Here is a 14972-nt window from a genome sequence, read left to right on the forward strand (position 1 = left end):
CTTAAAAGCCAATTAAATCCTGCCAGATTATCTGTGGAGTGAGCCCTACCCCTTTCCTCCTCCGGAGTGCTCCCTGTCCAGGAGTGGTACCTGACCGATGACGTGGACTGTAGGACTGGTTCATTCTGTGTTTTCCCCCTGACCTCTGATATTTTGAGTTGCCTGCACTGTGAAGACTGTACCTTATTTGTCCTGTAAAATTGTTCTCTACCGTTTTATCCAAGTAAAGTTTATACTGGGCCCTAACAGTTCCTTGGGACCCAAGGTACTGAAAACCTGTGTCTGTCATTATTCTCCGGCATGCAGAATACCGGTGTGTAGGAACGGTGGTGTCACCCGTGACAACTACTACCACCATCCTCCTGTTTATTGTCATTCCCTGTCCTAGGGGTGTCTTGCAGCTACACTCTGGCCTTGGCTGCGTGTTATCCTTCCGGGAACAGAGTCTGGTAAGTGCCGCTGTGACTTAGCCAACACTTAACCCTCCCAGCTCCCCACGTATGTCAGGTGTCCGGGGTACTCCTCTGGGGTACTGCACAGGTCCTATTATCACTTCTGCTGGTGCTCCCAGTTTTGGCTTCCAACGTTCCTGGTTCCACCAGCTTTTGGGCCCATATCCTCTATTCCCAAGAGTGATGTCCTACCCAGCCTGACTGATAAAGGGGCCTACCCCAAAACGCATATTCTGCTGGTTTTAATTGATATAATAAAAGAAATGTTGGATAGTTTTATCTTACTGTCTGTCTGAATTTATTGGAGAGCAGCGCCTAATCACCACTGTTTTTACTCCACTCACTATCTTCCTGTGTGTTATGCAGAAAGCTACCATGGAAGTCTATGGCAGGTGAAAAAAAAAAACAAGGGGAAGGTTGTGACCTTGCGGACAACCGGCCCTTATTAGGCTTTAAATAGCCATTCTATTGCACAGAAAGGTAGTAACGTGTGTAAACTGGCATTTCGAGCGCGAAAATTACAGTACTACGCGCTGACATGCAGGTATCATCCTGAGTATTGCCATCTGACAACCTTGTTCATGTGCAAATGCTCTCCGTTGCAGCGAATGAATTTGCGCACACGGTCGTCTGTGGAATCCCTCAGGAATACTTCTTTTGGCTAAATTGCGCACATGTATTCAGAGTGAAGAAGTAGCCTGATTTATCCCCCATGTGAAATCTATACCAAATACAGAATGTCTTTGCTCTCACAGACAAACACAATGATGTCTGATTCCATCTTTGTGTGAGTGAACCCGTGGAGGTGGGATGTGATCCCCTCTCAACAGCTCAGTGCACAAGAGAAGGATAATAAAGGCTGATTCTCTCCCTGTCCGGATCTTCTGTCCTCCCCGCTTCCTGATCTGTGCAGCTCGTGCCTCTATGGGCAGTCTATCGCTCCATGTACCGCTGCAGTTGGCAACTCTTTTTCTAGCTACTCTCCATTTAGCGCTAACTTCAATCTCCCTGTCATGCATGCACTCTTGTCTTCATCTTGTCTAATAGTCTTGTGATCCAGATCCTGCAGCTGCGCAGGTCTAACCTGAATATCTCTCGTGCATCCAAAGTGATAGTTCCTAATTAAAGTAAAAAGTTTGTAAGGTAATATTAAACAAAGTCTGCAGCACTAAATGCTCTTTTGTTTTTTTGAGGGACAAAAAATGTTTAAAAAGAAAAGTTCAATAAAGTTAAAGTTTATTTAAAAAAACAACACTTTTTTGCTTACCCCCTTTAGGCCCCCTGCACACAGGCGGAAATTCTGCGGCGGGATTTCCCGCAGAATTTCCGCCTGTGCCCGCCTGCATAGGATTGCATTGCAAAACACAATCCTAGGCAGATGGCTAAGATTTGTTCACGTGAAAACACACGCGGAAAACAAATCGCGGAATGTTCTATTTCTCTGCGAGACCCACACAGAGATGTCAGTGGCGACCGGCCGGCTCCTCTATGCGCATGCCATTAAGCTCCACGGAAAGGGCTTATTAAGAGGAGCGTATATCGGCCGCCGTTTTCACGGCTGGCTGATATTCGCTACCATCTCTGCTGTCTCCCCCTCGCTGGTTCACCTCCTCTATCCTCCCCTCCGGCTGTTTGCAGTAGGAGGGGGTGGGGTGGGGGTGGAGCTAAGCTCTGCCTTGTCCTCCCCCTCCCATTGCTGGCTGCAAACAAGGGGCGGGAGCTTAGCCCCGTCCCCTCCCATTGCAAACATCCGGAGGGGAGGAGAGAGAAGGTGAGCCAGCGATGGGGAGGGAAGGGGGAAGACAGCTCAGATGGTAGCGCATATAGGCCAGCCGTGAAAACGGCGGCCGATATACGCTTCTGTGAATAAGCCCAAAGGGTGTGTCACGCGTGTGCGACCTGGCCTTGTGTGCGCAAAAATTACACAATATGTGCAGACGTGCGACACGCAGATTATAATCCTCTTCAAACCTCTTTCTCAAACTCTTTTTCAAACATTGAAACAATTGGGACGACGTATGCAACAAATGGAAGTTCTGATCTGAAGGATGACAGAATGGTGCCAGTGGCTGGAATACCGGATAATCTGACTGTTTTCCCCCATGCATTGCCAGGAATGGGATAATGAGGGGGAAACTGAGGCAGCTGATGACAACCTTTGTCACCGGTCTCATCACTACTTCAGTCACTGGAATGGATAACAAGTTGGTTTCTACTACGACTTGTTCTCTTATGTTCTCACTGGAGATGCTTGCTCCTGGTTTGGACTTGGATATTTAGGAGCTCACAGGTGGATGCTGCCCGTGTCTTACGGGTGTATTTTTCACGGGCATAATATGCAGTGCTAAAAGCCAATTGATTTTTATTGGGCCACTGAGAGCTGCTTTTTTTTCAAGCGCATATACTATTTTGGTGTGTATTACGTGCGCAATATGCACCTGTATTATAGGCTATGGAGATTTAACAGAATCATAAAATACACATGTACATGCGTACTTGCAGTGAACTGTGTATTTTACACCTGTGGAAAATGCGTGCGCCACATAGGCTCATGTGAGCCCCAAGTCCACTAGGAGGCCTTTGATTCCAAGAAATGTTGAGTTACGCCAAATTCATGTGGCTGTATTTGCTCAAATGCCAGGAAAAATATGTGCATGTGAACAAACAGGTTGAAATCAATGTCTTATATTCACTGCATATTGGCGCAGATACACCCATGTGAAGGGGGGCCTAAGTGACACTTTGGTGCATGTACTGAGATCAGTGAAAACTAAACCAAGCACCATGCTGTCAGCTGTTCGGAGAGGCACACAGGACTTAGCACAGTTAATATTCAATCTGTTCTATCACCTCCATGGTGGAATGTTTTTATAGCCATTGTGTGAAGTTACTGGATAAAGCCTTCCATTTCCCTTTATAACACATCTGATATGATGGAGACTTTCTCATGCAGAAGTAAAGCTTGGCTTCCTTCCCCTGTAAGAAGTACTGAATGGTTTCTTGGAGCCCCTCTCTGTGCCATGTATCAGTATTCTGCCAACTCGCTTCATCCAAGAAGTTTCTCTGCAGTGCAGTCAGATGAAGTCATATTGGTTGAATCAGATGCTCCTACCGTATATCACTGCTCAGTATGTCTATGCAGATATTGAATTGAGTATTTTTTTAACAGATTATTATGTTGGCAGAGCATTATATGCCTGAAATAGTCATTGTAATTCAAGTGTGAAGGTCTATTAATGGTTTATACTACAAGCCAAGAAGGAGGCTGAGGGTAGGTTCACATTAGTACAATACAAAAGAGGGGAAATGAGAAAAAAGTAATTCATTATAATAAAGGTCAAACTACACTGACTATGTGAGGCTGAGGAGATCCTAGAATGTATTGTCATTTTTCCAACAGAACATGAAGATGAGATTGGGGCCATACAAGGAGGCAGCTGCAGATTACAAGGCTGTTTTAGGCCTTATTCACACAAGCCTTTTATCGCGGCTGTTTTGCGCAATAAAATATTTCTGAAAGTCACGACCAACTCAAGTATTGGATTCCAGTGCATTCCTTCAGATTGCAAATTTTTAGCTGTGTAAAATCGGTGAGCAAAGATAGGTATTGCCCTATCTTTTGGCCGGAATATGCTGTCGGCTCCCATAGACTCCTATGAGAGACGTCAGAAAAGGGAGTGGGAGGGAGTTAAGCAGCGGCTCATGCTGCTAAACTCCCTCCCTCTCCCTTTTCCAGCAGCTCCCATAGGCTTCTATGGGAGCTTCTATTGCTGGGAGCTGCCGGCAAAGAAAGGGGGAGGGAGTTTAGTAGCACGAGCCGCTGCTTAACTCCCTCCCACCCTTTCTGCTGGAGAAAGAATGCATCTGGAACTTATTAAACAAATTAGCCATTTTAATCAGTGTGTCTTTGTTTGCCGCAAACAAATAGACATGCCCGGGAGGCGGAAGCAGTACAGTAAAATACGCCAAGACGTGCACAAAAAAAGGCTCGCTCAGTGCGCAAAAAAGTTGTGCTGATGCGTACGCAAATGCGCGTACACTCAAGTAATGGGGGATCAGAGGGTGGTTTTACATGCATGTTTGGTTTTTGTTTGTTTTTTTAAATCACGTTTTTTGTGCCAGCTTTTTTGTTACCCAAAACCAGAAGTGGATTCAGCAGGAAGGAGAAGGAGAAGTCCTTGTTTTACATTTCCCAGTTCTTTTCAATCCATTTCAGGCCTTGGCTAATAAAATCTGCATTGAAAAACTTCCACAAAAACTGTGACTATAAAAAACCTGGGTGTGAAACTAACCTTAACATTGTATTCAGTTTCTTACTAAGTATTTTAAGCGTTCCTTCCAGCCTCTCAAAAACTAGATAAGGAAACTTAAAAATAAAATACAGTCATCTGTCTGTGACTAACCCGAATAAATCCCCAAAGTAGGTTAGATAGAAATGCAGTAAAAATGCAAAGAAATTAATAACTAGAATATATTCACATGGGCTTTTTTTCTCAGTCCTGAAAAATCTCACAAATTTTTAGTGCTGTTTTTACACAATTTTTAATACTATGCATCTTCTTGCATATTGCACGTGCATTTATGCACCCCCCTATTGACTTCTATGGGGATCTGTGGTGTGCAGATACACAGGAAAATAGAACATATTGCTTTTTGTGCAACCGACATGTGCAGGAAAAATCTATGCATGTGAACAAACCTATTAAAATCAAATACGCATTCAAATATGCCCATGTGAAGGGGGCCTCATAGTTCTTTGCATTTGATGATGAGTTTTAGCCTGAAGAAAAAATGGATTAACCCTTTCCAATCCACTGTCTGATGTCTTCCAACATTCTGATTGAAAGCTGTACAGCTCCGATGTCTGAAGACGTCCGGCAGGGTATTCTTTCTGTGTATTACTGGCTGCTCTGTTGTCTGAGACCTCTCCAGCATGTCACATAATGCAGTACTGGCTCTAGCCAGCAGATGGCGCAATTGTATAATGGCAGAAAGAGAGAGCCCCTTAGGAAACCCTAAATCCAAAATTGGATTGCAAAGGGTTAAGGCTATGTTCACATCTGCATTTAGGTTTCCCTTTTCCTGTTATGGGAGCAGGGAAACTTAAAGGGATTCTGTCATCAAGTCCATGCAGACTAACCACTCTGTACCCTGCACGCTGTGGGTGGGGAGAGGCCAGCACAGCCCGCCTCTGTGACTCAGAGCTCAGCTCCGAGTCAAACGTCATGAACCTGGTGACAGAATCCTTTTAAGCCTTGCAGAGAATGGATGTGTCTCATGATGGAACCAGATGGCACTGGACAGAGCTCATCGACTATAATGGGGTTTGTCTGGCTTCCATCATGTCCGTCGGCATTTTCCCGGTTAAATAGTGTGTTACGCTATTTCTTCAGGGATTTTGGGCCAGATCTCTGCCAGATGACCCAAACAGAGTCTCTGATGCAGATGCAAACAGTCTGACATGAGTTTAATTTATGATTCAAATTTTTAGCAACAAACAATCAGTGATTTTCATTTTTTTTTTAATATAGCTAATGGGAAATGTAGCAACTTACTAAGAAATATGTGTCAGAACATTTTTAGAACAAACCTGTATCAGACATAAATTCAGCCTTTGTCTGAGGGTTGTTACAGCACATAAGAGAACACTGTTTCCAGATCAATTACTAGGTAACAACTTAGATCCAGGAGGTGAAACCTTTTATTGTACCACTTATGATTGCATTCTGTGACACTTTTAGCAGGGTAGGTTACATCACCTCAGATTGGAGGGAAGTTGAGTCCTTACTGGTTTATTGGTTAAGGTTGGACTATTAAAGTGATATTTGCTATTATTTGTACACTATACTGTCATATCTATAGGACACATCGGCTGAGTTACAGTATTAATTGTCAATATTAGGGTTTTGCCTAGTCTACTTAGACCCGGAAACATCCTCTTTTTGCTGGCATACCAGCCACGGTGTAATCGGGACTAGTTGAGGCAATGCCAGCACTCATTCATCACTTCATATGAGAATAAATGCTGCTGCCCACTCTCCTGGGTATCTTACTGTCCCAGCTTCACTGTGGATCTACTGACCCGAGCTTACAGCATTAGAGGAACTTGTGATTTTCTAAGCTCGGGTCAGTAGGGTCATGATCGGACCAGGATGCCAGTCTGTATTACAGGTGCATAAATGTACCTGTAAAACGCTCGTGTTAATATTTGGCTTTACTCAAACTGCCAATTGCATCTCAAGTATGCCGTTACACAGGCTAAAAGAGGTATTCCCATCTCAGGAATTCTATTTCAAAGTGTCGTAAATCACAAAACAATGCACTCTCTCATAAAATGTTTATTTCCAAAATGCTCCGTTCTCCAGGTATTGATTCCTTTGCCTTCGGGTTGTTTACTGCTTGTTGCCAATGAAACAGACCACCTCTTTATAGAAAGAAATATTCGAGTACAGTAGTAGCTGGTGGCTGAACCAAAAGTTAGGAAAGTTAGTGTTCATGTGCTCCTGAGATCCTGGCCACCAGACGGGGGCTATAGAAGGGGTAGTCTGGCAACAAGCAGTAAGCAGCCAGAGGACAGAAGAATCAATATCTACAATATCTGGAGAACGGAGCATTTTGGAAATATACATCCTATGGGTGAGCGCATAGTTTTGCAATTTTCGAATGCATTGAAATAGGATTCCTGAGATGAGAATGCCCCTCTAAGGCTAGGGCTACACAGTAGCTTTAACCGTGATGCACTGTACATAGTCAAAAATTGCAGCATAGCCCTGGAACATCATAGACTAATCGATGTGAATGCAGTCATATTGCAGCTTGCAATTTGCCACAACTCTGCTCCGATGATCCCAAAAAATGTATTAGGTTTGGATTTTTTGCAATTGTCGGGTTGTGGCGACTGCATTCACTTATATTACATTGTGATGTAGCAGGGCTAGGCTACTATTTTTGCACCTGTGTTATGGCTGAAGTTGCCATGTAACACAATGACCAAGACAGCCTGTAGTAAATACTGTAGGACCAAACACCCCGATTTAAGCTGCACCTGACTCAGAGCAGATTGAGCTTTCACATTTTGCTAGCATTCTCCTCTTCGCATTACAGGTGAATTACATGCTCCTCTGCGTGTCCCTAATGTCTTCTTTCTTAATTCTGCACAATATACAATATAATGGCAGAGTCCGCCGGGGAGCACCTTCAACTTAAGATCCTGCACAAGGGAAAACATGCTGAGATTTGTAGCTAAGATATCAGAAAAAAACTCACAATTTCCTTCAGGGCCAAAATAATTTGACATGTGCTTCTCATGTATTCTTCTGATGAGCTTTGATGAAGACTTGTGACAACAGCCTTAAAACATCTTGTTATAGTGTACAAACAAAACTCTGCTTGCTATTAATCCGCCTTTCCCAAGGCTTAATACTTCAATGGGAATTGTAGATTTAGTCTCAGCAGACATAAGAGAGGCACAGAACAGCTTCCCGCTAAACATGTCTCCGTAGCTATGTTTCTGCATTCTTCCGTTTGAAGCTTGAACTCACCGATATATCACTTCACAGGCAAATAGGTTTTCCTCCATGGAATGTCTTTTATCCTGGAGGATCCTTTATCTCCTCAGTAAATTGCTTGATTCCCACCACTCTCACATTAATGAACTGAACTGACATGGAGGCCTATTGGAAGCACGTGTAATTTAATCTTATGTGATCAGGGCCTCCCTTCGCACGCAGGTCACATAATGATTTATGTGGAAATAAAGAAGTCCTGCCTGCACTCTGTAATGTGCCACAAGGCAAATGGTCTTTACAGGGCCTTATGATTTAGTTATATCCTTCTATTAATATGGGATTACATGACTTTGTGTTGGTAGTGAACAAATTCACATGCAGGTACCCCTGTATGAAGGATGTGGATAGTTGCTGTGTAGTGTGAAAAATTATACAGGGTCATTCTCTCGCTAGGAACCCCAAACATTCTTTAAAGGGGTTTTCCAAGTATTTAGTATTGATGACCAATCCTCAGGATGGGTCATCAATAGCTAATCAGCTTGGGTTCACTGCTCAGGACCGTTCAGATGCCCACTATCAGTGGCAAAACACACAGGGTATGGAGCAGAAGCAGATCACTCTGACCCCTGTGTAGTGGCCATTGCTAGTGATTGTAGGCCCAGCAATTACCAGCGCCAGCCGCTGCACAGGGTCAGAGCCATCTGCCGGTAACAGTGGGTGCCTGAATAGCTGATCAGTTGGGATCCCGGGCAACATACGCCGGACGATCAACTATTCATATTTTATTGTGAGAATAGGTCATCAATAAAAATAGCCCAGAAAAATAAAACTTTTAATAACTTTAATTTTTGTGTGGTTCCCCGTGAAAATTACCACCTGTTTGCAAAACAACATCTGCATAGAGCATATCCTGAAAATGTCACCTCCAGCATCCACTTTTGTATGCTTATTATTAGCAAAGACATCTGCTAATGGTAATGGCAGCAATCTCCCGCTGTATCGAGAATTTGAGGGCATTACTAGTTCATGGCTTGTTGCTGTATGCACAGCCCTTCAGTAAACCCCACAGGAAGGAATCAGGAGGTGTCAGGTCTGGTGACATCAAACACGACAAAGTGTCAGCTCTATGTACAAAATATGCATTTCCTTTATAGACAGGACATAGCACAGAAGACGCGTTTATACCGACAAGCAGTCTTGCATCACCCACTTATTAGGACATTTAAAGCACTTCTGAGTAATAAGGGAAACCTTTCTTTTATCATCAAACTTTTCTTTTTCACACTCTATTGACATCATGATCAGGATCGCTTGTCGGTAGAAACGTACCTTCTGTGCTATGTGATGTCCTGTTTATAAAGGAAATAAAGCATATTTTGAACATATATGCACGCATGACCCTGGATTTTCCCGTTATAGAGGAGGTTAGCTGACCATTTCTTTTCTTTTTATGTCCGGTCTAATTGACAAAAACGTATTACTTTTATGAGATCCCCAGGTTTCAGCTTTCTAGCTTATGTCCGGATAGTTAAAGTTTCCCATAATAATTACCTCATTTTGATTTGCTGCTTCATCCATTTGCCTCGGTAAGAGATTTTTAGTGGCTTCTGTAATATTTGGTAGTCTGTAGAAAATTTCTCCAAGGGTTTTATTATTGTTTTTCCTTCCGTGTATTTCTATACATAGAGACTCCACATGTTCATCTCTCTCACATATATCTTCCCCTAGTGTGGGCTTTAAATGGGATTTACATAAAGACAAACCTCTTCTCTGTCAGGGTTTTATGATCTCTTCTGAACAGACTATAACCCTGTAAATTCACCACCCAGTCACACCTTTTATTCTACCAGGTCTCAGTTATTCCTGCTATGTTGTAGTTTTCCTCAGACATCATTACTTCTAGTTTGTCAACTTTATTGGACAGACTTCTAGCATTAGTCACCATACAGTTTAGGTTTTGGTTGTTTTTATTTTAAGTGTATCCATATTAACTATTCTGTCAGTTCTAACTGTACTACCCCTATTCTATTACTTAGTCCAAGGTCACAGTCTACACTGTCTTCTCCTCTATCTCTCTAGTTCTCCTCCCCTAGTCTCTAGTTTAAACACTCCTAAGCCTTCTAGCCATCTTCTCCCCAGCACAACTGCACCCTCCCCATTGAGATGCAGTCCATCCCTACGGTAGAACCTGTAGCCAACAGCAAAGTCAGCCCAGTTCTCCAGGAACCCAAACCCCTCCTTCCTACACTAACTCTGGAGCCACTTGTTTACCTCCCTAATCTCACTTATTCATAGTAAATTAGTTTAACTAATAAACAGATGGCATTTTCACATTGTATAGAGAGAAACTGCGCTAGTACCATAGATATGCAGCAACCGGGGGAGACCTGGGAGGGCTTAAGCAGCGAGGGAAATTAAGATGGTGGTCGCGGTGGCTGTACTGCTCCTCCTGGCAAGGTGGTAGAGGTGGTCTGGACGTGGTGCTACACAATGGCATAATTTGGCAGTTCTCACTGTGTGCTGCCTGCAGGGTTGGGCAGTGTAAGATGGTGATACCCCACTGGAGCGCTACCTGCAGAGTCGAGTAGGGGAACATGCTTTGTCATGATGCCAGTCCGTTTACAAGTAGGGACCCATTCCGCACAAAATAAATTAATATAAAAAATGGAGAACTAAACAAAAATGGGGGATCAACCTCTGTCTTGCTTCGAGTACCTCATGATGTTGATGATGGAATAGGTGGTGGGAAGTGACTCCAGGAATAGGGTCATAAAGTAAACCAAAACTGTTTTATTCTTCAAGAGCAGATGAGAGATAAACTTGACTTGTTGCATACAGTTTACATTGACAGACTTTAGTAGAAACAGTTACAGCTACAGGTGTTAATTACTTCTCCAGATCCTCAGGGACGTGATACAGGGAAATACATTTTTACTCTGTGTGTTGCATTTTATCTCTTTTCCCTGGCTGGGCCTGTCTCTGACAGACGTGCTTTCTTTTCTGCTTGGTGCCTAGAAATGGCTGACTTAGATATCCTTCTACTCTCCTCTTATCTCTCTCTCTTCTGTTAGTAAATGTTATTGCTCTTGAGTACTCACACTTGATGTTCAGCTTCCCACCGCACTGGCCTTTCTCCTTTTTCCTCCCCGGTCTCTTTCTCTCAGGCTTCCCTGGACAAGGCTAGTTAACTCTGCTCACTCTCTATCTCTTATACTGCCACACACTAGCACAGCCTGTGATGGGGATCTAAACTACCAATTTCAGACTATCTACTCTTTGCTGAGCCTGGCTAACACTCCCCTGACTGTTGATAGGGGACCTATAGCACCCAGGGCTGGAGAATATTGCCAGAACATACATTACAGTAGAGAAATATGATCATAATATCATAACTTTTTACATCACATTAAGACCTGATTGTAAGGCTCCGATTGGTACAGAAAGCGCTGGAGTACCCAACTCTGGGGTACTACAGATATATTTGCATAACCTTTGTGCAACACATTTTACCAAAGCAAGTGGTCAGTGTGGCTATGTGCAGAACATAGAATGGTAATTATATCGGCCTTCTGTGATAACATTCCGAGTCCAGGGACAAATTATAGATATCTGATCATTAATACAGGGAGAGGGGCACGTTCCCTAACATTTCCTATCTGATTCTCCTTTTGATAAAAAAAAATGCATATGGGAAAGCAGATCTCCTGAACATGATGTGAAAGGAGACAAAACTGTGTTATAGGAATATTTTCAAAGCATTTGGATGATGTGCTTATAAAACAAATGTTACTATTGAAATGAGACGGATGTAGAAGCGGTCCACTATGTGGATTCCTATGTAAGAGCAGTATATCATAGTTACAGGTCCGTATTTATAGTAGCTAGAATCTTAACAAAAAAAAGAGAACATAAAAACCCTAATATCTCGCCGCTCACCCATTGCTTCCCTGCCGCTGCTCACATCCTACAGCCAATCTGTTTACAATTTGCTGCAGCAGTCACTTGATTGTTAGCCCCCATAGCCACTGCAGCCAGTAGGAACCTGGAACAGGAGGTCATCAGAGACATCCTGTGAACAGACCTCGGCCTCTACACTAACACCCCATGTGACCTGTTTACAGGATGTCATTAAGGCAAGAAGATCATTGATGCCACTGGTCACATGACATTGTACTGGATTGGTGCTCCAAAAAAATTTTTTTTGGATATCTCACGATGGAGTTGGAGTAGGGTGGAATAGTAAAAACAGTTGGAAAGCCCTTTAAAACCTTAAACAAATGTAATTGTGGTGGATAACATAGTAATAAGGTATGTTAGGCTGAAAGGAGACAATGGTCATCTAGTTCCGCCTGTTTCCACTTCCCTCCCCCTTGTTGATTCAGAGTAAGGCAAATAACCTCCAATGAGGCAGAAGCCAATTTAGCCCATGTGGGGGAAAAAATTCCTTCCTGACTCTATAATGGCATTCAGAATAATCCCTGGATCAACGTTTTGAAAGCTCCCACCTGACTACAAGCCCCAGATCAACAACCCCACTGGTTATTTAATGTCTATATCCTGTAATATCATAGCGATCTAGAAAAGCATCTAGTCCCCTCTTAAACTCCTCTATCAATTTTGCCTTCACAAAGTCCTCAGGCAGAGAATTCCACCGTCTCACTGCTCTTACAGTAAAGAACCCCCTTCTTTGCTGGTGATGAAACCTTATTTCCTCTAAATGTAGAGGATGCCCTCTTGTTACCGTTGCAGTCCTGGGTATAAACAGATCATGAGAGATCCTTGTATTGTCCCCTCATGTATTTATACATAGTTATTTGGTCACCCCTTAACCGTCTTTTTTCCAGGGTGAATATTCCCAATTTTGGTAGCTCCATGATAAGGAAATGAAAATAAATGGTGTAATCAATAGTTCTATCCAATGATGATATGTCCACCATGCTGCTCTTTTGAGATGAATGTTTTTAAACAGACATGATAATGTGATCCATCAGTTTCTCGCTTTCTTTTTTTACAGGAAATAACCTTAACAATCTTGACAGTCTAAGGAAAAGGGTAGAGCAAAAGTTTGGGCATTGAACTACAGCTTCTGGGCCAAGTTACCAGGTTCACAGGGTGAGTACATTACATCTGAGCTCAATTTATGGATGGGAATGTTTTCATGAAATCGCCTTTACATTTTATGTAGTATGCAGTTAACATTATAAAATGCAGTATGCCTTAATATATATTACAGGCTATATATTAATTATTTATTTTTACATTTATGTAACAGAAACTTGTTCTGCAGTTGTGCAGTAGTGCAATTAGGACTTGTGCAGCCGGGATCCTCCTCCCCGCTCCTTTTAGGTTCCGCGAAAGCAGGGGGGGAGGCGTCCGGCGGCACAGCGACGTCACAGTGTACATCTGAGATAGAGATGAGCGAGCACCAAAATGCTCGGGTGCTCGTTACTCGGGACGAAATTATTGCGATGCTCGAGGGTTCGTTTCGGGTAACGAACCCCATTGAAGTCAATGGGCGACCCGAGCATTTTTGTATTTCGCCGATGCTCGCTAAGGTTTTCATGTGTGAAAATCTGGGCAATTCAAGAAAGTGATGGGAACGACACAGCAACGGATAGGGCAGGCGAGGGGCTACATGTTGGGCTGCATCTCAAGTTCACAGGTCCCACTATTTAGCCACAATAGCGGCAAGAGTGCCCCCCCCCCCTCACAACAACTTTTACTTCTGAAAAGCCCTCATTAGCAATGCATACCTTAGCTAAGCACCACACTACCTCCAACAAAGCACAATCACTGCCTGCATGACAGTCCGCTGCCACTTCTCCTGGGTTACATGCTGCCCAACCCCCCCCCCCCACACACACACACAGCGCACACCAAAGTGTCCCTGCGCAGCCTTCAGCTGCCCTCATGCCACACCACCCTCATGTCTATTTATAAGTGCGTCTGCCATGAGGAGGAACCGCAGGCACACACTGCAGAGGGTTGGCACGGCTAGGCAGCGACCCTCTTTAAAAGGGGCGGGGCGATAGCCCACAATGCTGTACAGAAGCAATGAGAAATATAATCCTGTGCCACCGCCATCAGGAGCTGCACACGTGGGCATAGCAATGGGGAACCTATGTGCCACACACTATTCATTCTGTCAAGGTGTCTGCATGCCCCAGTCAGACCGCGGTTTTTAATTCATAGACACAGGCAGGTACAACTCCCTATTGTGAAGTCCCTGTGGACCGACAGCATGGGTGGCTCCCTGGAACCCACCGGCGGTACATAAAAATATCCCATTGCATTGCCCATCACAACTGAGGTAATGTCGTGCTTAATACAGGTGGGCTTCGGCCCACACTGCATGCCCCAGTCAGACTGGTAATATGTACCTTAACAGTAACCTCGTTGGTGGTAATGTGGTGGTGACTGCGGACCTGGTAGCGCGGTTTTATGTAGTTGGTTTTCGGAATGGGGCCAGGATTAAGTGGGCCGTGGCGGGGGGATGGTGGTGGTGCTCTCTTGTTGTGTCGTTAAAGGTGAAATTCTTGGACTGCCACCAGACGGACCAATGCAAAGGTATTTGCCAAGAATGTTTTCATTGTTGGAGGAGGAGGGGGATGTTTTGGAGGCACTATGTGTCCTCTACACGTGTCCGTGGTTATATGCACCTTAACAGTAACAGCGTTGGTGGGAAATGGCCTCGCCGCCATCATGTCTTTGTGAAGCCTCTGTTTCCACACCCCAGTGACATACCATTAGCAGCGGTATAGGCAGAGCCCAGAATTATTAACATTTCAGCGGTAGCATTAAGGACAGGCCCCACTAACATATCACTAGCAGCAGTATAGGGGGAGCGCAGTCTTAGTTCCATTTCAGTAATAGTAGCACTCAAGACAGGCCCCAGTAACATTCCCATTGCAGCAGTTTAGGGAGATAACAGTCTCTTTCACATTTCAGTAGCTGCAGTATAGACAAGGACCCAGTTACATTTATGTAGCTAAAGTGTAGGCCACACACCTTT

The 14972-nt window shown here is 43.8% G+C and overlaps 1 protein-coding gene across 15 annotated transcripts in view; it reads left to right on the top strand.

Moving 5' to 3' along the window:
• The window catches only part of SORBS2 (sorbin and SH3 domain containing 2), a 228832-nt gene that overhangs the window by 26024 nt on the left and 187836 nt on the right, over positions 1–14972 (top strand). For all 15 annotated transcript variants that reach the window (XM_066573447.1, XM_066573433.1, XM_066573436.1 and 12 more), the window contains exon 2: positions 12975–13072. The gene's annotated coding sequence lies outside the window, so the exon portion shown is untranslated. The remainder of the gene's footprint in view (positions 1–12974; positions 13073–14972) is intronic.

The sequence above is a fragment of the Eleutherodactylus coqui genome, chromosome 7, assembly GCF_035609145.1.
Source record: "Eleutherodactylus coqui strain aEleCoq1 chromosome 7, aEleCoq1.hap1, whole genome shotgun sequence".
Taxonomy (NCBI): Eukaryota; Metazoa; Chordata; class Amphibia; order Anura; family Eleutherodactylidae; genus Eleutherodactylus; species Eleutherodactylus coqui.